The sequence below is a fragment of the Cyprinodon tularosa genome, unplaced genomic scaffold, assembly GCF_016077235.1.
Source record: "Cyprinodon tularosa strain WSP-4 unplaced genomic scaffold, ASM1607723v1 ctg344, whole genome shotgun sequence".
NCBI lineage: Eukaryota > Metazoa > Chordata > Actinopteri > Cyprinodontiformes > Cyprinodontidae > Cyprinodon > Cyprinodon tularosa.
In genome coordinates, this window is record NW_024039057.1 from 150,746 (window position 1) to 177,020 (window position 26,275).

The following is a 26,275-nucleotide window of genomic DNA, read 5'->3' on the forward strand; positions in this document are numbered from 1 at the left end:
TTAGCTGTGAGCTGGCTGAAACAGAGAGTGTGTCGGTGCTTCTGGGTGCTCTACTCTAGAGGTCATTGGTAGCAGAGAAATCGAATCCCTTCTGGGAAAAAAAAACTAAATGATGGGATGAAAAATAAAAAAAAAGTCCTCAACTAGCTGGTTTGGTAAGTTTCAATTTGGATAAATATGATTTTTCCTTAAAAAACAGGCTTCAGACTCACATTTTCAACATAAGCTATACATATAGTTGCATAAATGATACAAAAGTTGTGTCTTCTCAAGTAAAAACTGCTTGATTATTTAATATAAATACATTCAGAATATATCTCCTCAGAAAAATTACACATGTGCTAATATGTATAATATATAGAGATTTTTTTACATACTTTAGGTTATCCAGTTTCACCAGAAGCGAATACCCCGCAGCCTGTACTCTGGGTCCCTGAGCAAGACCCTTAATCCCCGATTGCTCCCCGTGCGCCACACAATGGCAGCCCACTGCTCCTCAACGGGATGGGTTAAATGCAGAGTTGAATTTCTCCAATGTTAGATCAATAAAGTTCGATATTATTATGATGATTATCAACTCATAGGGAGCCGAGATTTGGAGTGGGCATACATTTGGCTAAAATTTCAGACTGTCATCATACCCGCCTATGACTGATTATTATGTAAAATTTGTTAGTAATGAATAACTGGCTTCATTTTCACACTGATCCAGGTTTTCGTGTTGTTTATGCCAAATTCCGACTCCACCTGACCCTCCAATTAAACTGAAAGTTTAATTCAAGAGTTATAGAAACCATAATCTTTTCTAAAACATCATTGTCCAATTTTGGTGCGTCCTTGTAAATTACAGCCTCAGCACCCGTTGTGGTCGTCTACTTTAAGGCTCGGAGAAGGCATTCCACATACTTTGGTTTTTCAGAATCTTTGCGTTCTCCTCCTGACCTGTTGGCTGCTATCTCCTCTGACCTATGACCTCCGCTCTCTGGATTAGTTTTTTAAGTTCAGACAGAGACAATTTTGAATAAAAAAACAAACATAAGCATTTCCTGTAACACTGAAACCTCCTAAATAAGTGACTAAACTACAAAAAGTGAGGGACGTTTTACCTTGTTTGGTAGAAATTGTAGGTACGTTCTTGAGGGATGATCCAGGCATCTCGTTCTGTCAAAGATGAGGAAAGTGTTGATGTTTTAGGGTATTTGTTTTTACTTAAATTAGATGCAATAGTTGTCTACGGTTAAATGGCTATGAAATATGTCAATAGACGCCCATTGCTTGGAGAAAAGTGTGAATGTATGTCGAAATTTTATGTCCCTCATTACAAAAAAACCAAAATGGGAGAAAAACAGAGCTCATAAAACCCTGCAGTGTTAGGGAATGTGTCAGGAGTCTCACAACGACATAAATTACACAAAAGCTTCTTCGGTTTTAACAATAGAAAGAATAAAATAAAGCGTTTTAGGGGGAGGAAAATGCTTCTGTACTTTCTGTAACTTTCTGTACCATGGTCAAAAATGCAAAGAAATACCTAAATGAGCCTCAGGGATGTCAGGTTCAGTTTTTTTTAAATACAAAAGTAATTTCCTGTAATAGGAGCTAATAAGGCTGACTGCACATTCCTATCATTTCTGCTCATCACACAGTTTAATTCCGCTGACCTATGATCAGTTTTATTCAATTAAGGGCTAACGAGGCTGTGAAAGATCTGCAGCTGAGGAGTTCAAGGCCTTTGCTGTTTTTGTGTGACTTTTTTCTAATTATTTGTTCTTTGATTTTTTTCTCAGAGAGCCGAGGGTTAGCAGGCGCGCATTGTCGAGGGTGATTTTAATTGATTTCAGGGACGAGCAAATGATTCACAAGCAGGTTTAACCTTGTGAGTTTAAAATGCATTTGTTTATATTTTTTGCATCCATTAATTGCAAAGTGTGCATAAATCTTAACACTTCAACATAAGAGCATATTTGTTGATGATTAGTTTAATCTTTTAGTTTCTTGCTTTGTTTTCAGAATGCAGTGGTTGTTTCTAGATGGCTTTGTATCAGATGCGAATAACTTCCCCTTTAATAACCATCTGTCTGCCTGCAGCATCTCCTGCAGCCAACAGAAACCTCCAGAGGTCCTTCAGTTAGGCCTAATTTGATATCACTGTTTAGCATCATATTTGAATATTCATAGGACTTTATTTTAGTTGGACATCTTCTAATTCAGCCTGCAATTGCTAACGTAGCACAAAATACTTTATGAGTAATATTCTGCACCTTTGCATTAGGAGAAGGAAGGAATTTAATAATAGCAATAAAAAAAGGTTATGTTTAGAAAACACACACACACCTAATTTGATTCTGAATGCAGTCTCTCCGGCCATCTGGCCTGCATGTGTGAACAGAGGTGGCGAGAGCGCCTCACTCTTCACGGTCAGCTAACCCTGTAGCTCTAATATTATCATGATAGTCCCATTCCCCCGCTGTGAATGCGGAAGAGACTCTTATGACAGTGTATTTAAAATTCATACAATTATGAAACAGCGGGAGCATTTCTCTGCCTCGGCTGCCCTCCCTCCCACCTTGTCACCGAGGAAGGCGAGGGTTTATCTGTAAAACAAAGAAAAGCCAGGGATCGTTTGCATAGTTAGCATAGTCTGCCTTGCAGGCACAATATGGATTTAATTTATATGCAAATGAAAGCAATAAAAGGGAGAATACACACTGGAAATCTCTGCTCTTTAATAGGGAGGAAGAGTTGGATTTAACGCAGGTAGTGCACATCCACAAAATGAGGCATGAAGAGCCTGGGCTGAGAACAACACAGTTATATAACTTGGAGAAAACAGCAGCAGAGCAGCACAAACAGCCAGGGCACAATTTAATAAGATTTACTGCAAAATTATATGAAGCAGTGAATAACATCAAGTCACCAGGAATACAGAATAACATATATCTGTGAAGCCTTGATGTTTTTAAGTTCATTTACTGTCATAATCTGTCATTTTCCATTTCCAATAAGCATTCTTCTCCATAATGGTAGGCTAGGTAGAGAAGGAAAAAAAAAATTAAATTTTTTTATTTCAGTAATTTATTTGATATAAAAATACTTAGCGTACCGTTAAAAAAAAACACATCTACTCCTTTTAAAAAGCAGTTTAGGAATATCCTTGGACCACGATGGGACCACACAATAACTGTGCTTCCTGTTGGAGCTACAAAGGCATAGAGAAACATACAATAAAATACTCAAGCATGCATGAAAAGGAAGACACACACACACACACACACAGACAAGGACAAAGCCATTTCAAAGAGCTTCTTAGATCACCACCCTGAGACGATGGAGGTGCAATGTTGAGCATTTTGGAGTAATTCGTTCCGAGCTGTAGAAGTAAAGGGAGACAAAGAGAGAAGCCCTTCATGTGTGTCCCTCCGTGCCGTTTTTCCTTTAGTAATTGTAAAAGCTACACCTTTCTCCATCTAAAACACGAATACAGACAAACAATAGACGAAACAAGAGAAGAAAATGACTTGTTTTTACTGGCTATTTTTTTTAATTTTCTGTCTTTTTAACTGGGATAAAAAACATGTTTTACATTAAAAATATGTCTTTTCTGAGTGTGCTAGGCAAATTAAAAACACTTGCAAGCGCAATTTAGGTGCAGCTGTGGCTTTTTAATAAAAATAAAAACAAAATTGAGCAGCTGATACAGTCAAACGATAAACACAGCAGAATAATATGCTTTCAGTATCAATTATGATGCAAATACCAGAAGTTTAAAAAATAAGATAATTAAAAGAGAGAAACAGCAAAACCTAAAAAATAATTCTTTGATATCTAATTTTATGGTCAGTTTTTTGATGAATTAGATTATTTATAAATATTTAAATCCTAATTTTAATGAAACCTGAATGTTTACTTTAATACAGACATAAAAAATATATAAAATAGTTTAAATGTAATTACACAAAAAGTCACAATTAACAAAGGATGTCTCCCCCATTAATGCTAAAGAGTCAGCCTTACCTTTAGCAACAATTCCTCCAGGTTTTTATTTCTAATAAATTCAAAAATATATATAAATTTACAAAGCAACAAATTACTGTTTTAGGAAATGTACAATTAAATAAAATGCACATTCATCCATAGTTGACAGTAATTTTTTTTAACTAAAGCTAAACATGTTTTTGGATAGATTTTCAAGAGCTAGTTAAATTTTTTACAGTAACTACATATATTTATCTTTATATGCTTAAACGTAGTAATCATTACATTATAATATAAAAGTATTTTAGTGGTTTACTATAGATAAAGAAATAAAAATTATATAGGGAAAGAAATAATATGAAAACAAACTGAATCATCATGGGATCAAAAACAGTTGCACTATTTGTGCAAATTTGGCTTAGAAAAGATCTGCAAAAAAAAAAATTCATATAGTTTGATTCTCATTTTTTTAGTTCTTTTTTTATTATTTTTTTTGCTGCAGGAGTACACAGCCTGCTTCTCACCACGAGGGAAATTTACTCTTTGCTTATTGTGGCCTGTCAACGGGACCACACTATCTCAGAGTGACACACACAAATGGACAAAGGTGGCATTGAGAGGGAACCTCCCACAATGCAGCTGAGCATCAAGGGGGGCTCTTTGCTCCAGCAGCCGTGATCTCACCGCGCTAAATCCAGATTACATGGGGGATATACACAGCGCCACTTGTTTACACTGCTCGTCAGGGGGTGATTTGAGAGGAGCGTCGGGCATTGATAACCCCGCATGTAACGCAACCAGCCCACTTCAAAGTTAATGTCAATTGTCAAGTGTACTTTTTATTTTCTTTTGAGGCTTATCGTTAATCACCTTATAGATTAAAATAAAAAATAAACAGACAAATAATAATTTCTTTTCACGATACTAGTTTTACCCTGAAACGTTACTTTTCATGGTTAATTAACATTTCATAGCTTCAAAATACAACTAGTGCAAAAGTTACAGAGAGAGTTAAAAGGTCTTTCATAGAAATGTTATCCCAAAACTGCAGAAAACAGACAAACTAAAGTATTTTCTGTGTGTGAACACATTGTGTGATTCTCAAATCCACGCTAATAAATACATATTTTGCAGAGACGTGTGAATGCACACAGTTATCCACCTGGGACTCCACTGGTGTATGGGTGGTCGCATACACCTCTGCCTCTTCTTGATGTCTTTCAAATGTGGAAACCATTTACCTTCTCACTCCTCCCTCACTTCATCTCATCGTCAGGGTAAGACACTCGGAAAGCCGGAGCCGTGAGAACGGGATGGCCATCGATGAAAATGTTGATCGTCCTTAAATCCGCTGACCCACATCCTCTATGCGCTGTAAAAGCAAAGCAGAACATTCTATGGAGATCGGCATGCTGGTTTCTACTGCCAGTAGTGGTGAAAACATCGAGCAAGTGTGACCCGTGACCGTATTTCAGCAGGTAACTAGCCAAAATGTAATACTCTTTTAATCTATGAAGCCATTTGTTAGTTTATTTATTAGAACAAAAAACAATAGTTGACTTGTGTGTCCGTGTGGTTGGCTACCCTCATGCCCTCTTCTCACACTTCAAAAGCACAAGCGCCTATGGATCTCTGCCTGCCTGCCTTCCCCATTCTGTCTTTCTTCGCGGCGGCCCAGAGGTGCCGAGAGGTGATTCAGGGAAGCGATTTGTCATATTCAATTTACATATGGCTGTCACAAAACTCCTCCAGGCTGAGCAGTGATGTCATCGGTGCGTGGGGCCCTCTTTGGCGACCCGGTGCATGGGAAGACTTCTCCCTGTCATGGGGGGTAGAGAACCTTTCCCTCTTGGGAGCAGCTTCACCGTTCCTGCAGCATGATAAATGTGGGGTAGCAGTTTTCTATGTGTCTGTGTGTTTATAGGCGGTGATGTTGGTGGATGAGCTTTACTTTTTCCTGTGTATACAGCAAAATACTGGTCCAACCCTGAAAGAAATCAGGCAGGAAGTGTTATCCTAACTCTTGCTTAAGGTTTGTCTTTATATTGACAGAAACATCTCTAAAGATCAACTCTTGGTTCCTACTGAGGAATTTATGTTCATTGAAAATTCTTTGGGTTCACATGAGGAATGTTTGAATATAACCAAATGCATTATTAAGTTACATTAGGCTTTTCACCAAAAGCATAAATGTGAGTCCTACTGTATATTTTATGTATCTCACCGATGTCTCTAATACCCCATCAGTCTAATTAATCCCTGGATCTAAATAGAGTGTAAATGGATCTCTAGCTGGTCCATTCCGCATTAATTTGTTCAAAATCCTATGTTAGGCGCCATCTTTACTACAAGCTCTTGACAAATGTGCAGCATTAATTCTTAATTGTAAATGACACTGCTGTATGCAGACTCTCTCACTGAGCTTCACTCACCTCTGCATGCCGAGTGCTTAAAGTGATTTCCACAACAGAGTAAGGGTGTGCAAAATAATCGTCATAACGATGCATTGCGATTCTAATTTTTGTGATCTACTGCATCGATTCTTGAAGGCAAAAATCGATTATAAAAAAAAAAAAAATGAACAAATAAAATACATTAATGGTTGGCGCACATCAGCCAAACCAAGTGGAATACAACTTCCAGTCCAGCAGATGTCGCTGTGGATGTGTTGACGCCCGCTGCTTTGTGTCACAAGCATGTCCGGCCGTGGGATACTGCGATGAGTCATATGAAATAAAACATGGAGGACACTATGAAAATTCGCCCCGCGGTTCCATCAAATTTCAAGTCAGATGCTTGGATGCATTTTGGCTTTAAAAACTAAGAAGGTAAAAATGAAATTGATATGATGCACGTCATTTGCAAAAGGGGAAATATACATTTAAATGTTTTCATTTTATTAGCTTAAAGCACCGCGATGCATCGCAATATTTCAAGTATCGTGATGCATCGTGATAGAATCGCATCGTGACTTCTTTGCCAATACCCACCCCTACAACAGAGTAGTGTAAAGTGTTTTTAAATTGAATGTAATACATCTAATATTAATAAGTATTACTATTTATAGAATTTATGAAAGTCTGCTAAAATATGAGTCTTAATAAATCATAGAAATACAAATCTAATAATAATAATTTCATTTTTATTGCAAATTTAAAGAAATGTAAATATTTCTAGGGTCAATACCAAAATGATAACAGAAAAAAATAAACAGTAATTAACAATTAACGCAATCAGTATTTTACTTGCTTAATAATCATACAAATGTCTATTTAGAAATGATTTGATCTAACTAAATAAAAAACACAAAGGGAAAAAGTTGTTAAAGGGACATAGTTATGTTTAATAACATTTTATTTTAATTTATGAAGCAGTAGCTAAACATAACCACATCCTGCTAGCATATTTTTTGTTTTTGCAAAGTTTTTTGTAAATAAAGTCCTTTGAACCTACAATAACAGGTACAATCCTGTACATGTGTGCCTGGGGGTAACTATGAAGTAATGTGGCTAAGCTAGTTAGCCCTTGAAATGATGAAGAAAACTCCCGATATCCAGAATGGAAAACAACAAATGTTGGCGTTCACTGAAGCGGGAGCTAAAACTATGGATGCATTCAGATGTTGCTGCAGAGTTGATAGATGCTTGAGTAAATGTTATCATAAATACATCTCCTAGAGTTAGCAATACTACTCTTCATAGGGAAACAGCATTTTAATAAGTTTAATTTGGGTTCATTACAATAAATAAGCTTTTACCCGTTTACTTTTTTATAAATATATTTAACTGAAATATTTTCTTACCTTGATGATGTGTCCCTATTTGATTTTTTTAGTCCTTCATGTTCTGGTAGGAGGCGCTGGGAAGGTTTCACTAGAACTTAAAGTCACAATCAATTGGTTTAATTCATTATTATTAAACGTTGGTCTTTGACTGCGCCAAGCTGCTTTACGATGATGCATTGAATGATGGCCGACCTCTATGATGCAGCTGCATATTGCCACCATCTGGATTTCTGATAGTTCTGCAGTGCTGCAGACAGATGCTCAAACATCTGTGTATGTGTAGTCGTCGAACCTGGTGCTGGAATTCTATTTAAGCTCAAAAGGATCATCAAAACACTATCAGGATAGATGGATCACCTTATAGGCATATATAATGTGACTCTGTCCATTTATTGCTCATTCTTTCATGCACAGTACTTAGGGAATTTTTTTTCTTTTCACAAAATCTACAAGTTTTAAAATACTCTAAACAAACCCTAAAATTTAAACTTCTAAATATTTCACATTAATCAGGGTGAAAAAGGGAAAAAGGACGAGCATGTAGAATTTTTGAAACCCACAAAAGCCACAAGCTTTCAACACCGAAACCAGCACCAAAGAAAAAATTAGTTCCTTACTGAGCGGAGTGGAAATGGGTGTTGATCCACCAATCATAGCCAGCAGCTGCGTTTCTGGCCCAGTTCACTAAATGTCATGGTGTTTTTTTTTTTTTTTTTCACGACCAAGCTAAAATAGAGAAAAAAAAGGTATTGTCAGAGTTACTGAACAAAGCCCAACAAAAGTCCCCACAAAAGGAACAAAAATGCATAAATCCTGCAATTTAACAAAGAAATGAGACAAATGAAGCAATGTCTCTGATACAGATGCAAATGTTTATCAAAACCAAATTCAAGAGGGGAATCATACTTATTTGATCTAATGAGCCAAATGTAAGCTGGGTTCTCAGACTCAGACATCTGCCGAGCTCTGGCCAGAATATGTTTTCAGGAGAGGAGTTATCACAAAGTCCTAATCGGCCAATTAGCGGTAGACTTCAGGAAATATGCAGAGATGGGTAGTAACTAGTTACTGTCCATTTAATCAGTTACACTTACTTGAGTAACCTTTTGTAAAGTATCCTTACTTTTACTTGAATAAAATGTATGGCCATTGTGAGTAACTTTACTGTACAAAAACAAGCTTGTTTTAAACAAATATGCAACATTAAGAGACACTTTCTTCTGTTTTGAACTCAAGTAAATGTTATTTTCCATGTTTTGAGTAGAGTGATAGTACACTATGCAGTATACTATTAATTAACCCATCCTACATACTGTAACTATTGATTTTATATCAGTTGTTATGATCATGGGTTGTCAGTGGACCAGTTACTTGAGTAACCTTTTTATCACTACTTTTATTTTACTCTTAATTCAATAATTACTTTAAAGGCTTGTTTTTACTTTTACTTGAGTAAAAATATTAGGAAGTAGTGCTACTTTTACTTAAATATAATTGTTGGGTATTCTACCCACTGCTGGAAATAAGTGGTATTACATTATAAAACCAGCAAGGCAAATAATATATTATTTTTTTAAATCAAATTCTTAAAAACTAGTGACAAAAAAAATATTTTTTTATTATTTTTTATTTTTATAATTCAAAGAAATGTTCTGATTCCATCTCACAGTTTAACAACATAAGCAGTATTTAAAGGTAAGTATGAAGGGATATATCTCATTGGTTGCTTTTACTTTCAAACCAAAGCTGATTCAAAAACTTGTACCTATCTTTAAATGATGGATGGATGGACGGACAGATTGATAGATAGATATGAATAAATATGAAAAAAAAAACATGACATAAATAAGATTATGGCACCATTTCCATGACTCTTCAAGGGGTCAAATGCCGGAGGTGTATTTTGCAGAAGGCTGCTTGAGGACTAAGTCATGAAGGGTTGTGTAGCTTCCAGTGATCATCCACTGGCAGGAATCCAAAGGAGGAAGTCAAAGTTATTTATGAGGCCTGGTTTTACTGAAGGCTATAGCTTCCTATATTCAGTGAATCTCACTTTTCCGTCACAAACATTAAATGCAATTTGAAGGCAACTTATGTGTGCAACAGATTAACTCCAGTAATTTCCACTTTCTTTAAAGTATACACATTTAAAGTCAGGGTGAAATTCTCATATACATAAGCTGCATGCACACACACACAAACACTCACACTGGGTAACAGTTGTGGTTACAAAGCCGACTCAACTGTATCTGGGCAGCAGAATGCAAGAGCATGAATGACTGTTTTAACATGAAGCCAGCACAATGTGTGGTCTGCAGCATACAGTCTTCCATATTCTGTGTCTGTCTAATAGGGTGCTTTTGTTTGTGTGTTTGCTTACTTGACGTCAGGCTGTCAAGCTGCTTTAGTTTTACAGGCATGTGTGGATGTGTGAGCTACATTCATAACATTATGAATGTTATTATTGGTGACACAGCATACCATTGATTTTTCTATGCAGAAAAGTCCTAAAGCTCTATGCCGGAGCAGCTCAAGAGTTTTTTTTTTTTTTAATGTGGTAAATTGCCATCCATGCTGTTTTATGGCTGATGAGCAAATCAGTTAAACATCCAAAATGCAAATTGTTTCCTGGTCTGCATATCAACAGACAAATTACTTTCGGATCTGTATCATGCTTCTTATTTAACAGGATACAGTACGCCTGTGAGAGCCCTTGTCTGGTTTTAGCTTCTAACATACAAAGGAGTGATTTATTTCAGGTTTAAGAAGATACATTTTTAAGGGGAAAAAAACACTTAATTTCAACTTTATATGTAAATATACTGTACAACCAAATATTCTTAGCCATTTGCTAATGCTACTTTTAATCTGTCAACACACTGAATGACTAGTACTGAATTGGGACTGCCAGATGTTTCAGGTATCATGCTGTTTTATAATCTAGGGTACAAACTTCCCCTTTTAATAAAACTTTTTGTTAGAGTGGCATAGGTTATACTGTTGTCATGCTGCTAAAGGGCTAGGCTGCTGGAAGGCATGATTACAACTTTTCCTCCCCCTGTTACATTCTCCTACCATACTACAACTTTGCATGTATTTGCAGCTATTGCAACTTTTAAATGTATATTTTATCTCTTTATTATAGCTACATCCAGCCTGGAATTAAGCTGTGAACCTAGAGACAGGATCACCCGGGTTTCTGCATGGCGCCTTCGTGTTCTCCTTCTATAAATGATACACTTAGCTCTTTCTTTCTTTTGTTAACCCTTTTTTTGCTACAACCAACTAGGGTTGTCGTTATACTCACACTATGAAAATACTCAATAATTCATATAATTTTCAATTCAACATATTTAAATTAGATATTAAATTTAGTTTGAAAATATAATTGAATTGTATTGAGAATGATTAAATCTTTAAATTAAATATTTAACAAGGGCAACAAATAAATTAGTCTATGGATTTTATCTTGCATTTGGATTAGAGTGGACTTTTTATATTAACTAGCTACCAACTGATAATGTAAACAGAGCTAACCGATTTATCTCTTATTATAAAATAATATTCCCAATTAAAAACCGTTGGGTCAAAGGTCCATTCCTGATGTGTTTTGACCTCTTTGACCCTGTTTTTGGCTAGCAGGTGTGAAGCTGAGCACCTGCATGCCGGCTATGACGAATCAGAGGTGCAAGTTCAAACATGCAATGTGGAAGACATGTTCCACGACCGTTGAAGCCTTATTCAACACTGAGAAGGAAGGAGAAGAAAATAAAGCAGAAGCTCTGATCTCAATTTCAGCCCTTCTCTTTCCATCTCAGCCTGCCTCTATTAAAGTCAGAATTTCAGATAATATCGAGAGCAGATGGCTCTGAGGCGAAAAACAAACATCAGAGAGAGAGAATGGAGATCGGGAATAAAGGAGGAAAAAGAGGAACAGAAGGGAGCCAGAGTCCTGCATTTTCCTGTCAAAAGTGTGGATCCGAACCACAGATGTTTGTCGACAGAGGAAGAGCCATCTCTAACAGCTGGTCAGGGATCAGATTTCTGTCTGTAAGCAGACGACCTCCTACAATAAAAAGAATTTAGAAGAAACTACATGCAAAGTGGGATTTATCATTATGTAATAAAATAGCCTTTGCTACTTCAAGGTATTAAAACTAATAGATCTATGATTAACAGTTAACATTGGAAAATAGGATGAAACATCTATACTAATACAAATAAATGAAAAGGTAATAAGAAGTGTTATACTGCTGCTTGTTTAATGGTCAAATAATGAACAAAACCACCGCATAAATTTGCCGTAATTGTTTTTTTCTGATAAACGTTTTTCTGTTACCATGAGGAGGCAGTAATTCACAGAACTGTTCAGCATAAAGCTGAAAAAAAGAAAGCTAAAATTAGACCTAAGATAAGTGCAGCATATGACTGCTTGGACTGACTGATGCCACCTATTGTATGGAGACATTCTTACTTGTTCCTGCTGCATGTTGGACTCCTTTAGGGCTAAGCCTGGTCTGATTTGTGATTACAATGGATAGGACCTCAAAGCATTGGTTTTTGAAAGGAGCGTGTCTAGTTGGGGTAAACCTCAGTCACAGCAAACTTTTCAAAGAAATTGTCCTGTCTCCTTTAGCTTGCCATTTGGCAATTTAATTCACTTAAAAAAACACTTCATTAATCCCTAAAGGAAATTAAATCTTGCTTTACCTCATATTTAAAAGGTAGTTCAGCAATTTGTTGCATGAAGGATCTTTCGTATCTTTCTGTCTTACAGCAGTTCTGTAAGTGCCTCTGACTGAAGAGCTTGTTAAACGACAATCTGATGAAGAGTAGGATCAGCGTTGTCTGTGTTCTACTAATAATTAAGTATTCTTCTTTGTAAAATCATCTCCATCCACTGGCTCTAGAAGAGTTGCTCTGATGGTGTTACAGATCACACTCTCCACAAACGTATAGAAGTTATGCAGCATCTTGTTGGACTCAAGCTTCCTCAACAAGTACAGTCTACTCTGTCCATTCTTGTAGACAACTTCACAGTTCTGTCTTTTATATTCATACTACTCCTTCACTTCCACATCTTCTCCCATGATGTTTATAGGATTCAACTTGTTCCTGTTTCTTTTTAAATATATAATCACCTTGTTTTGTTCTCATTCTTGATCACACTACAAAAACGATCTAGAAATAAGTACAACTTTCTTAAATTAACTGTATTTACCCTTAATTTGAGTAGGTAAATCAGAAAGTTTGCCAATGGAATAAGTATTTTTACTCTTAAAATAAGATAATTAGATAATATGTATTTGAAATAAGACAATGGAATAGGGATGCACGATATTGGGATTTTGGCCGATATCCGATATGCCGATATTTTAAAACTCATGTAGCCGATAACCGATACCGATACTGATGTTAAAGCTGGACAAAAATAAGTAGTCATTAAAAATAGCAGTTTTGTTATCCATCTCTGACACTTTGAAAAATAATATACTCAAATATATTTTCATATGCTGATATCAAATAGATTTTTAAAAACGCGGTATCGATTTATTTTACATTTTAAAATCTCGTGAAATTTCATCGTTCTGTTACAAACTCTCGTGATATTTTGCAAATTCTTGTGAGATTTTGTTAGTAAAATAGATCGATACCGCGTCAATATATCAACATATAAAAATATGGCAACATTTTGTGAATTTTCAAGGGGATTTCGTAGCATAACGATGACATATAGCTATAATTTATTAGTAAAAGAGATTGATATGGTGTTTTTAAATGGCAATATATCATTAATAAAAGAGATTGATATGGTGTTTTTAAATGGCAATATATCAGCATATGAAGATATTGTGATATTTTAATGTATCAATATTTTTTCCCTCGTCTTTAGAAGTTTTTAAGTCCGTAAAAAATAAGTTTTTGAGGAAGAAGAGTAGTATTTTTTTTTTTTTTTTTTTTTTAGACTTTAGAAACTCAGAAGCTGATCAATTATCGGGTTAATATCGGTGGGGTGGCCGATGTCCGATATTCAGTTTTAAGGCCGATACCGATAGGGGGCCGATTATATCGTGCATCCCTACAATGGAATTGTGTTTTCTTATTTTAAGTGTAAAATGTCTTGTTCCATTGCCAACATGTCCCTTTTATCCCCTCAATTCAAGAACAAATCCACTTATTTTAAGAAAAAAATGACTAATCTAGATTTCGTTTTTTTCCAGTGTAGATGATTGTTTCCACACCATGCCTCGAAGCTTTTCACCAGCTCTCTGTACTTAGCTTCTTGACTGAAGAGTCATCCAAGTATTTCTGCAGAAAGCAGGACTCCGTCTTGTAATAGAAATTAGAGGTGTACAAAGTAAAAAGAAGTGGTGAAAGTACTGTTCCCTGTGGTGCTTCTGTGCCATTAACTAGTAGATTAGACACTTCGCTCTTCCGTCTTACAAACTGTGGACTGTTTTTCAGATAGTCTTTGATCCTGACGAATGTCTAACAAAGCAAATAAAAAAGAATCATGTTGAATGTGCTGGAGAATTTAAAGAACATTATCATAACTGTGATTTTCAACTTGTCTAAATGAGTGCATGATGATATCTTATAAGGGGGTCCTGAGAGAAGGTTGCTTGCTTGTTCAGGTGGGCCAACAGTACTTTTGTTTGAACCTTCATAATGTGGGATGTCAGGGCAACAGTTCTGTAGGCATTGAGGACTGAGTAAATATAGGACTTTACAAGACAGTTTAAAGCAGTTTGAAATAAAGTTAACTTTGCTACATACTGTATAGGAGGATGGATCATAAATAAAAAGGTTTTGATATCTCCTTACCAGTTCTGGCGTCAGTCTTTGACTTAAGCATAGGAAAGGACAGCTGTGTGTTTACATCTTAACACTGTACACTTTATAAGGTTTATGTATTAAGGGCAGATTAGACTTCTGAAACCGCACACATCCAATGTCACTTGGCTCTGGTCGCGAACCGGTTTTGCTGGTATGCTTCTAAACCGTCGGTCTGGAATTTCTAGGGACGCACTGCAGTTTCCCACCAAAGCACAAGGGGGAATCTATTCGAGAACTCACAAGAACTTTCATGGATTGTGCTTCCGAACCTCCTCTATTAACCTTTCGTCATAGTTGTCCATTGTAGTTGTTCCTCGGTTTTTAAAAATGGCGCACCCCGGCACTAAATTGAGAAGGACGACCAATGACCGCACTGAAAGCCATACCAAGGACCAATCACAGCTGCTTTTTGTCTGCGCACTTAAGCTTGAGGTCTGCCAGGTTTTGCGACCATCCAACTCCTAGTCAGGATTTTTTTTTAGGTGAGCGACAACTGCAGCACAGAGACAAATTTGACGGTTGCAGAGGCTATGCTTCAGAAGCATAAATGGCCTTTAGACGACTAGAAAGCATGACGACAGTTTCAACAAAATTGTAATCTTATTCAGGCCAGGTAGGTTGCAGGGATACGATAGGACCATCAAGCTCACTTTGTCTCAAAGTCAGCAGCAGCCCCAGATAATGGTTAAAAGAAGCATTTTATACATCTCAAGTGTCACATCCTGACACATTTTACCAATGTTTGTAAACGAGGAGACTTAACTGGATCCAGCCATTTTAAGATAATACAGTGCTCTTAGATCCAGGGCAATCAGAATGCACAGTGATTGAGCTCTGTCATTACCCGATCCGTACCGGAAACAGAATTGCCTGGGCCACTAGGGGGAGATGATCACCAACTCGTAATGTAGACATAAACAGAAAGCGTTGTTTAAAGATGAATAAAAAGAACAAAGAAAAATCTACTTTGACTTTTTTCCCTTAAATGTCCTCGGGGCTGGCATCCTGTTTATGATTTTGGTACGGGTCTGATCCATGGACATTATTTCTTAAAATATCTTGTTTCTGGTCCCATATAAGATGACTGTTCCCCCCTAGTGGCCTGGAGTAATTCTGCTATGTAGCGCTAGTTTGCAGCTCTTTTAGCTCTTGCAGGTGTTTTTGCTCTTTGTAGCATTTCTCATGTCCTGTATTTATTGCGTCAGTATTTATTTTTGTATATGCACTTTGCTACTCTCCATCTCTTATTTCAACATTCGTCCTTTGCAGCATTTTTCCTTTGCAAATATTTTGTGTCTTAGTCTCTTTTTGGTCCTTGTGCTACTTTTGTATTTGCTGCATAGTCCTGATTTCACAGCATATTTGCATCCCTCAGATATTGTAGCTCAAACATCTGCCTTTGAAATATTTATTTTGGAGGTTTTTGAGGCACGTCTTACTCGGAAGAGATTCAGCATGAACCCAAAACTCATTTTGAAGAGTACATTAACATTTTACCCTGGGAACTTATTGGGAGTCACAGAAGGAAAAAACACAGAGAGAATTTTCCCTCTTAGACATGCTACCCATATAATTCAATCATCGAGAGATGGAAAATGATAAATGGTGTCTATCCTTCAGTTTATACATCTTGTTGCAATTGTGTCTCTATGCTTAAAAGTGGACCAAAAACGACAGGATAATCAGAAAATTTCATTTCATTTGGCATGAAAGGCTAAACATGTTTCCCCAGGGAGTATTCAGATGCCAACGCAGGCAGAGAAATGTAGAACTGCTTCATAGAGCTACATATACATATGACCTAGACCTGACAATAGCAAATTAATATGTGCCATAGCTGCAGGCATTAAACACATTTTCTCCTCACACATTAAACAGATATTAGTGTGTGGGCTTTATTGCTTTTAAAACATAGTTAAATCAGTCTAAAAAGTTCAGATAGCAGGTCCTTATTGTGTTATTTAAAAAAGAACAGTGACGGGCTGAATTATTACATTAAAATTGAGGGGCTTTTCCATAAAGACATTTTGTAGGTTTGGATGATTTTTAAAGACAGATGTGAAAAGCTTTTTTTCCATTACAGAGTCGCATTGTTTCTTCTTGGACTTTCCCTAACTTCTGCCTGAGACAAAGATGATCTTGACAAGAAAGCAGCCTTTTCTGATTATTTTAGATGTTTTCATCTTTTTCACCCGATTTTAAAGAAAGAACAGGGTACACACATATGCAAATAGAGAAATAACACTGCTGGACTAACTCTGACTCTTTACTCTCAGATCTATCATCTGATCTCTATGCAAACCCCTTAAACACTCGATGGGAAGAGTGGGGTGATTGTTTTTCCATTAAGTAATATTGCTGCTACATAACAGCCACAGGTCGATGCAGAGCTCATTATGGCTGCGGGCTGATAATAATTAACCACTAATGTGCGTAGAAGCAGGCCCCCGATGGGCTGAGGGGAAAGCAGCGCTCGCCCCCCGAGGAAAGGAACACAGTAGCTCGCTTCGACAGTTTATTTGGCTCACTTGCTTCACAAAAGAAACCAAAATAGGCCCCACGGAGTCCAAATGGGATTAAACAGATGAATTAAACAGGAATGCCAAAGGAGGAGTGCTTTGTGTGAGTTGAGCCTCCTCCAGACTTTGCTGACAAGAACAAGTCGAAAAATATCTTGCAAAGAATTCATGTTATTAAGATTCTACAAAATATAGATTTAGGAGTTATGCAGGATGAATAATGATTGGATGATGAGTCAAATGAGTTTTATTAATCTATCCAGTGGAGCAGCTAAACAACCATGATTGATTTTCTCAGAGCTTAATGTGAGAAAAGAGTTTCTCCAGAAAATGTATTGTTTCTGGTAAACAAATATACACACAACAGTATTCTACCATGCAAAAAAAAACTTGTAATAAACTAAAACGCCACAGTCAGTCTATATGTGGTTCTACAAGGAGGCTACGGAAATACTCAGCAGTCATATACGTTTTCAAATAACTGACAATAAAAACACGACCTGCTCATAAAATGTGTTTTTTAGATTCAGGACAATATGCTGGTTAAAAAGAAATAAACCTGCTAATTCTGCATTGGATGACAGACGTTGCAAGAATGAAATAAATGAGCAATAAATGAGAAATAAATGAGCAGTGCTAATTACTATGAGAAAAACAAGCCTGTTTATTGTTTTTCTCAGAATTTTTATTAATTCCGATATAGGGGTTACCGGTACATAAGCCTCTGTATTTGAGCCAGATTTGAATTTGATGAGAAAATGTGGTTAATAAAAACCTAAATCTCGGATACTATGGGGGATACTTGTATTTTAAAAACATTAAAATAACTAAGACAAAGAAAAACTATTTGGTCACTACATTCACCCCCTCAGAGCCGCTACAGTATATCCCTTTCCTTCCTGTCTGTGACGCTTGGTTTGCACTTTAGCAGCAAGTCGTCTTCACTTCTTCTGGAAGCTTAAATGCCTTCACCTGCTGCTCCTCCTTCATCATCATGATTCTTCATTGGCAGATTTGAAAAACCTTGGTTTGTGCTTGATGTGTCTGTGAGGTCAGTCGACAAAATGACGTCATTTTAGCATCAACGCCGCTCTGAGTGGCGTCTGATTTTCCACACGGTGAACCTAGGGAAATTCGTAAACACGGCGGATGAGTGACAGCTCCTACTGTCGAGAGTTGGCAAATAAAAGCATCCAGAGACATCATGATTTGGCCATAAATGTCATCGCCATCGACAGATCGGGAAAAAAACTCTTGAAAAGAAATTAGTGTCGCTCTTGGATGACATTAAGAGGCCTTGAAAATGTTGAAAACAGCTGAGGTTTCTACTTCTACATCTTATGTGGTATTCTAAGCTTGTGGTCTGGACTGTGACCTCTCTCCTGGCATCAACCAGAATATTAGGTACAGTGCAGAAATGGCGCATGGAGTATAGAAGCTGTAACTGTTATGTGTCTTTGTCAAGCCCAACCTATTGTTTAGTCAGACATTAACAGGAAAAAGTTGGCATAATATTTCTGCATTTTGCTCAGTCTGTATATCAGTTTACATGCAGAATGTGCTAATGGTCTACAGCAAGAGGGATATTAACGTTATGCAGCCTGAAACAGAATTTTAAACCTGATGGAGAATCTTTGGAAGGATTAGGGTTAGGGAACTGAAATAGAAAACTGTCATAGAAATATTTTATTCCTTGTTTGATGAAGATAGAAATCAAATTTTGATATGCAGTAAAAAAAAAAGAGCAAATTTTTAAAATAGATTTCTCGTTTAATTGACTTATTAGAAAAGTTTCTCTCATCATGACAAAAACAAACTGGTTTGAAATTCATATTTTCCAGTTTAATTATTTTGGGCTTTACCATATAAACAAATTAATTAGTCAAAAAGTGTTTCATCAATTTTGACCTAGACTTATTTTTTTACTGGGTGTTTTTCATTTCTCACCCTTTAGTGTTTTGGTTGTTCTTTTCTTCCTGTTTTGAATGGATATCTCTAGTACTGGACATTTTATACAGACCATAGTATAGTTCATTAAAATTCAGTGATATTATCCTAAAAAATGTTTTCTTTAATCACAAGTGGTGTCTTGGTTAATCAGGGTTCCCAATCTGAGCTTTCTAACAGGGATCAGAACCAAAATGGATGTTCAGACAAATCTGGAAACTTTAGAAAAAGCTTGGTAACCTTTCCACATAGAATTTTTTTGTAATGTTTACTCAATAAAATCTAATTAGAGTTGTTTTAAAAAGCAAACTCAAGAAAATGTTACTACCAAATTTCTCTTATCAATAAAAGATGTACTTTTGTTTTGTTGGTAAATTTTGCACCCTAATTTATTCAATTCCGAAACTTAAGTTAAAAAAGTAATGATTTTTCTTTGCTTTATTTTTAATTGATATTTAAATACGTTTTACTCAACTGCTTTAAATCTCATCTTTATACTTTTTTTTTATTTTCAATATACACAACTCATTCAATAAACCTCAATATAGCATTATGAAACTACAAACCTTTTATGTCAATTTAAAGGAGCAAAAAACAAAACCCCAAAAACAGTGTTAAACCAAACACACAGTCTGTATATCAACTTGCAACTGTGCTAATCAGGCTTGGGCTGTATGAAAACAGTGGAAAGTAATCTGATCAGATTCAGACAAATAGTGTGCATTTGGTGAATAAAACAAAAAAGTCAATATCCGTCTATCCATCCGTCCATCCATTCCTGATGGAATAAGCAGGAATTAATTAACATAACAGCCATGTTTTTTGGACTGTGGGAGGAAGCCAGAGTACACCAAGTGAAGACACACATGGACAGGTAGAAAATGCAAACTCCATGCAGAAAGCCCGCAGGCCGGGAATCAAACCCAGAACCTTCCTGCTGCATTTCAACAGTGCTATACACTGCAACACTGTGCAGCCAACAGGTAAAAAATATCTTCTACTTCTGACCTAAACATGATACGGAAAGGATAAAAAAAACAAAATTTACTCCTAATATCAAAGTAGATTTTACTTGCATCTGTTAAGTTGGGAATTTATTTAAAGAGTTTTGTTAATATTATTTTATAAGATGAATTAAATATACTTGTCTTTTGATAAATAAAGATTTACAAAATATCATTCTGAAGTAAAGAAACTTACATCGCTATTTGCAGTAAATTTTAAATAAAAACCAAGGTAATATTTACAGGACCAAAAAGTCATTTTTTTTTCAGTGCAGGATACGGAGAACCTGGGTTAGAATCCTGATTCCTTCTAGAAAGGTGTCCAGATTAAAAAACTTTGCCAAGTCTATAAGCAAATTCTAATAATTTACTGTGGGAATCCGCTAATATGGGAGCAGCCAAAAAGACGCAAACATAGAAGTAATGAAATTTAAGTGATTTTGTTATTATACAGTGATTACTGTTGTAAAGAAAACCTGAATAAGAAAGTGCAAGATATTAAAGGAGGTAAAATGTTGTCGAAGGGGTAAAAATAACGTGCAATATCTATTTTTAGCTTTGTATTTGCCTATCAATCTTCAACTTTTCCCTTGAAAAACATCAAAGCACGTTGTTGTTTTTAACCAACTTCAAAATAACTCTTGGTTTCAGTATGGATGGCAGGTAGGATTACACAGCCAAGTTTGTCAGTATTTACACGGACCAAGTGCAATACAATAAAAAAATAAATAAAAAAAATCTGAAATGAGAAGCAGTTGGTGAAAAACAACAAAAAAGTTGATTCCCTCCTGGGAAGTCTGGGAAGCCAGATGTTCCAAAGCCTCACGCTCGCTGGAGTGCTCACTGCAGCACCACTGTGCCTCACTGTGTGTGTGTGTGTTAAAGGGAGAAAGCGAGGCGTTTCCTGATGTCCTAGCCAGATGTTGCTGATCCCTGCCACAGTGGAGAAGCAGAGAGTTTACATCGCATTAGGAGAGACAACTGGGACGAGCAGGGTAGACCCACCGGACACATCTAGTTCAACTTTAAAGAAAAATGGCCTCTTTTATTTACTCACTGGGTGGTACATTATTCAGCTGAACATATAGTAAAGTATCGTGTACCTTAATAGTCTTATTAGAATTCAATCAATTGTAATGTTAATGATATTTCTACAAATGAGGAATGTTTACCAAAAGGTGTAGCCCAGTATTCTTTTTGCATTTATTATTATAATTAATTAAGGCATTTCATTTTTAAAATGAAATTGTTCTGTCTGCCTTCTTTACCAAATATGGCATAGAGTTTAGAAATTTATAACAGCTGTTGCAAACCACTGTGCTTAATCACACAATACTAAATTGGTAAACAGGGTTATTTTCAGGAAGTTTACATAGAACAGGTTTAAATAGATGTCACACTAATCTGGACGTTGTATTTAAAGATGATTAAAGGTTTTCCAGCATCCTTTGGAGAAAAAAAATTATGTTACTCGATGTAAAGCTTTGATTTAAAAATGGAAAAAAAATGATTTTTCTCCCATTATTCTGGCATTTAGCCAATGGAAATAATTTTACGTCTCTTGACAAATAATAGATGATAAGATCTGTCTTAAACTCTCTATTTTAGAATGAGAAATGCATCAGTATGATAATTAATTTAACATCAATGTATTTTCTGTCCTTTAGTTCAAATTATTTGGTTTCACTCTGCAGCTAAACTTGGATCAGTTTAATAAATTCATGAAAAGGAAGCCTCCTTTACCTAATAATCTGACCTCTTTAAGTATCATAAAATATGTATTTTAGACTCAGATTATTCAAAATGCTGTAAAATAATCTGTCATAGTAAAATATGGAAAAAATGGCGGCTAATACGTAAATGTAAATCATATTTCTGCTCTAGAACAAAATAGATCAGGGTTGCTCTAAATTTTTACACCAACATGTTGGAATTTATTAATCACCAGCTTTATCATGATACTATGTTGTATTGATTTGCTTAAAAACAATATGATGTCTACAGATATCCGTCTGTCACATATGATGTTATTCAACTTCTATTAGGAAGTTTGCAATTAACATCATGCGATACCCTTGAGCTCCAGCCCGGTACCAGGTTATTTGTTACCATGCTGCACAAAAAGAAGAAATAATATTCCATTATTTCTGGCTTATTTTCAGTGTTTTATTTTGAAAAATCAATGGACTTTCTCCCTTGCATCCGTGTCTGACTCACTCTTGGCACCAACGCCACGGGTGATTTGAAACCTCCCACTGTAAACTCGATTTGGCTCAATCAAGGCATGTTTAACATCCATAGATTTCAAAAATATAATTGATAATGTGATTGTGGAGAGAAAGACTAAAATTCAATATTTGGAAGTATTGATTCATAATAAGATCTGTTGGAAACCTCATATTAAATATGTTAAACCTAAAATAGCTAAACATAGCATTACAAAAAAGAGCCATTCGAATAGTTCACAAGGTTGATTTTCACTGTCAAACCAACAGTTTATTTATAGATTCCTATTTCTTGAAACTTCCAAATTTTGTATTTTCAAGCAGCACAGTTTATGCATTAGGTTAGAAACAAACTATTACCAGAAAAATTTCAAAAATGATTTACTGATATAGTGACAATAGAGGAAATCTCAACTTAGGAACTTTGAATATTCGAACAACAATGAAAAAAAGGTGTATTTTTATGATTTTAGTGAAGATCTGGAATAAACTCACTAAAGAGCTGAAGCAAAGTCCAAGCATGAGATATTTAAAGTAAAGACTTAAAATGGTTACTATTTAATATTTTAAGGATGAACAGGGGTGACAAATTCGGCAGGGAATTAAAGAACTGGGGATGACTTGGGAAATTGGGTGCAGGTTTGTGTATGTATGTATGTATGTATATATATTTATATATATATATATATATATATATATATATATATATATATATATATATATATATATATATATATATATATATATATATATATATACACAAGATTATTTGGGGTGTGATTATATAAGTTAAACTTCATCACACTGTGTTGCCCTGCAATGGACTGGTGACATGTCCAGGACGTACCCTGCCTCTCGCCCACAGACAGCTGGACACCAGCAACCCTTATGACACCAACTGGGATTAAGCGTGACAGAATATGGATGGATGGAAACTTCATCACACTCCTTTTCAGACTAACAGTCACCAAATAAGTTGTGCATTAACATGTATTTGAGTCTGTAAATTTGATAGTAAGGTACTGTATTTACATTTAGAAAAATTAAAGTATATATTGTTGTTATATTTTGTTGCAGAGATGTCTTTCTGAAATGAAATAAGTATCATCATATAATCAACATCATCATCGCCATGGCGACCAGATAGTACAGCTACAGTGATATCATACATGTTTACCTATGTAACACATTTATTAACATCTATATACATTTGCAGAAACTTGATTTGTGTTTGCGCGACTTAACAGAAACATAATAAAAAGAAATCAAAGACTTCTTTATGAGATAGAGAGAGGCTGAAATGTCCAATCCTAAAGAGATCGGTATTTTGAAGGTATTGTGAAGGATTTTGCCTAATTTTTGAAAAGACCTGCCCTCTTCACTTTTGAAAAAAAAAATGCACATGCATAACCCTTTACCTGCACCCGATAGGGAACGACTTTTAAAGAGAGAGCATGAACGAGCCCATTTCTCCTTGTGCATGCTCTGTTTAAAAGTTGCAGTTGCATCGCTCATACAAGCTTACTTTGCAAAAGAAGATTTGCAATTTTTCCACTATGTCAAACTCACCACCAGTGAGTGAAAATGGGGACGAACACGCAGGATGGCCTTAGGTAAACATATCAGAATGATTGACAATTAGGGCGACCACTTATTTTGATGATCCACCTGGAAAAAGACATCCTCCACTATACCATTAATTTTGGAAAGCCACAGATTTATTTCCAAAGTTGCAGCTCTAAACCCATTAAATATAGCATCAAGTAATCAGATAAAAAAAAGAAAAAAAGTATTTTCTTGTGTTCGTATCACTTTAAATCTATCACCAACACAAAACAACACAATTTCATTTAGTGAGGATGTTGCCGCAATGGTTTAAAACTCATCTTGATTATATTTAACAGTAAACTACTACAACTCCTTGCTCTGTTACTACAGTTTTAGAGACGGCGTAATAAATTATATACTTTTAAACTTCTGCCCTTTGGTAATAATATATAATAGGAATAATAGGTCTTTTATTGCATTTTCTGAACATCTGAAGCCTTCTGAAGTTTGAAAGTGGGAGACCAGAGTGATGGTTATTTTACTTCCAACTTTTATAGAGGCAAGCAGCTGGTTATAGGGAAATGTAGTTCTACTAATATCCTATTGACTGGAGTAGAAGAAATATACTTTGTAAATTCCTTCTCTTGAAATTCAGCTCATTTCAATAAAAACTAATTTTCTGGACCAGTTTAAAATAAGGGATTTTTTTTCAGAACGTTAGCAATTAAAACTCAAATATGGTTTTAATGTAAAGGGGAATAAATGCTGTTAAGTTATTTACATTGGCTGCAGCTGACCAAGTAGAATTTCCAGTGTGATTTTCTTAAAATAACTTCTCAAATAAAATGGGCCTCAAACAGGTGAAAAACAGAAAGCACATGTTCAGTTTCTCCAATGTCGTCCCTGTTCACCTGGGTAATCCCAGTAATGCCTGTGTGGTATTAACATCCATCAGTCTGTCTGTCTGTAGAAAATGTGCATCTGTGTTGTCCTCCTGCTGTACGAGCAGGAGTTGACAGTGAAATTCAGCCTGTGCGATCATGTCGGCGCGCTTTCTGAGTGTCAGCTCTGAATGTGCTCCTACAAATCCACACCTGCGTCTGCCACGGACCTCGTATGTGCATGTGAGTCTGTCCATGTGTGTGTTCAGAGCTGGGTGGAGATCCATCTGTGTCAGGTTAACCCGTGGGGAGCGCCTCGCAGCAGGTAGTCTTGGAGGGCCTAAATCATGTGGACGGCCAGAAGCGTGAAATCCTTCCAGGCCCAGACAGATGTCTCTCTGTTCGCCTTGGCTCAGCCCTCCCCGACCCCACGGACCTTTAAAGACCCTTAGAGCTGACTCAACCTCCCAAAACGCAGAGCAGACCATGCAAAACCAGAGTCAGTTATTTAATCCTGGAAAAAGTCCCCCGTCCCAACTAGCATCTAAAGTCATTTAAAAAATACATACATTTTTAAAATTCAAAAATCAATGCAAAAGGTGAATAATGCTAATTACCTAAAAGAAAAAAACCCATTAATGTTATCTAATTGCTCTATATTCCACGTCTATAATCTGCAGCAAATTCGGATCTTTTTCCTCTCTTTCAAATAGACGAGGCGAATATAAAAGCTCTGATACAAATTAATTTTTTCTCATCAGAATTGGAAATATGTCCACGACCTGCTAACACAAGGACCATATGCTGCAAAAGCGGTCAAGATGCCAAGGCCAGGTCAGCCAAAGGCTAAACCAGCCTGTGTTTGTTGGCGTCACGCAGCAAAGGAGCATCGAGAGACCAGGTTGTGCCCTGATTGACCCGAGGGACCATCTGCTAACTCCTTGATCGTTTACCTTTTAAAATAACTGCATTAGATGTGAACAGTACATAATAGATGTGCCCCGTACATTGAGACATCCCGCATTCACCAGGTGCTCCTCTTGTCTGTTGACCCAGAAATTATTGCAATATCCTCCGTTGTTCCTTGCTGTATAAAAATATATACAGATTTTTGTTTGGCTAATTATTTTGCTTAGTGTATCCCTTTTTACTTTACACAACAGATAATTGAAAAAAAGTATATAGTCAGCTACTTATTGTGCAAGTACTCCTACTTAGAAAGAAGAGAGAGATTCTCATCATAGGTACACTTCAAGGATAAAAGTCAAAATTAGGATTTTTGTGGGATTTCTAAAGAACTTTGTAAATTATGGTAGAAAATGAGTATTTAATCAATAAAAAAGGTTCAACTCACTACTTTGTTAGCCTACTTTAAAATGTGCTAATTTCTATACATCATGAAAACAATAAAAAAAATAAAGATGTAAATAAACCTGAATAAAGTTAAACTGTTTAATTATTTGTGCGTGAATACCTAAAAAATCAAGTATGTAGTGAAAATCCAGAGATCACCTAATACCAGATCGATCTATAAACACAAGCTAATTTGGGACTAAAC

General features: G+C 36.0%; 1 long non-coding RNA gene across 1 annotated transcript in view; it reads right to left on the minus strand.

Annotated features, from left to right (window-relative positions):
- Nucleotides 1–2,808, minus strand: part of LOC119789707 — a 52,689-nt gene extending 49,881 nt beyond the window's left edge. The window contains exons 1-3 of the long non-coding RNA XR_005281615.1: nt 2,707–2,808; nt 2,513–2,591; nt 1,107–1,161 (exon numbers count right to left, since the gene is read on the minus strand). This is a non-coding gene — a long non-coding RNA (uncharacterized LOC119789707). The remainder of the gene's footprint in view (nt 1–1,106; nt 1,162–2,512; nt 2,592–2,706) is intronic.
- Nucleotides 2,809–26,275: the final 23,467 nt, after the last annotated feature.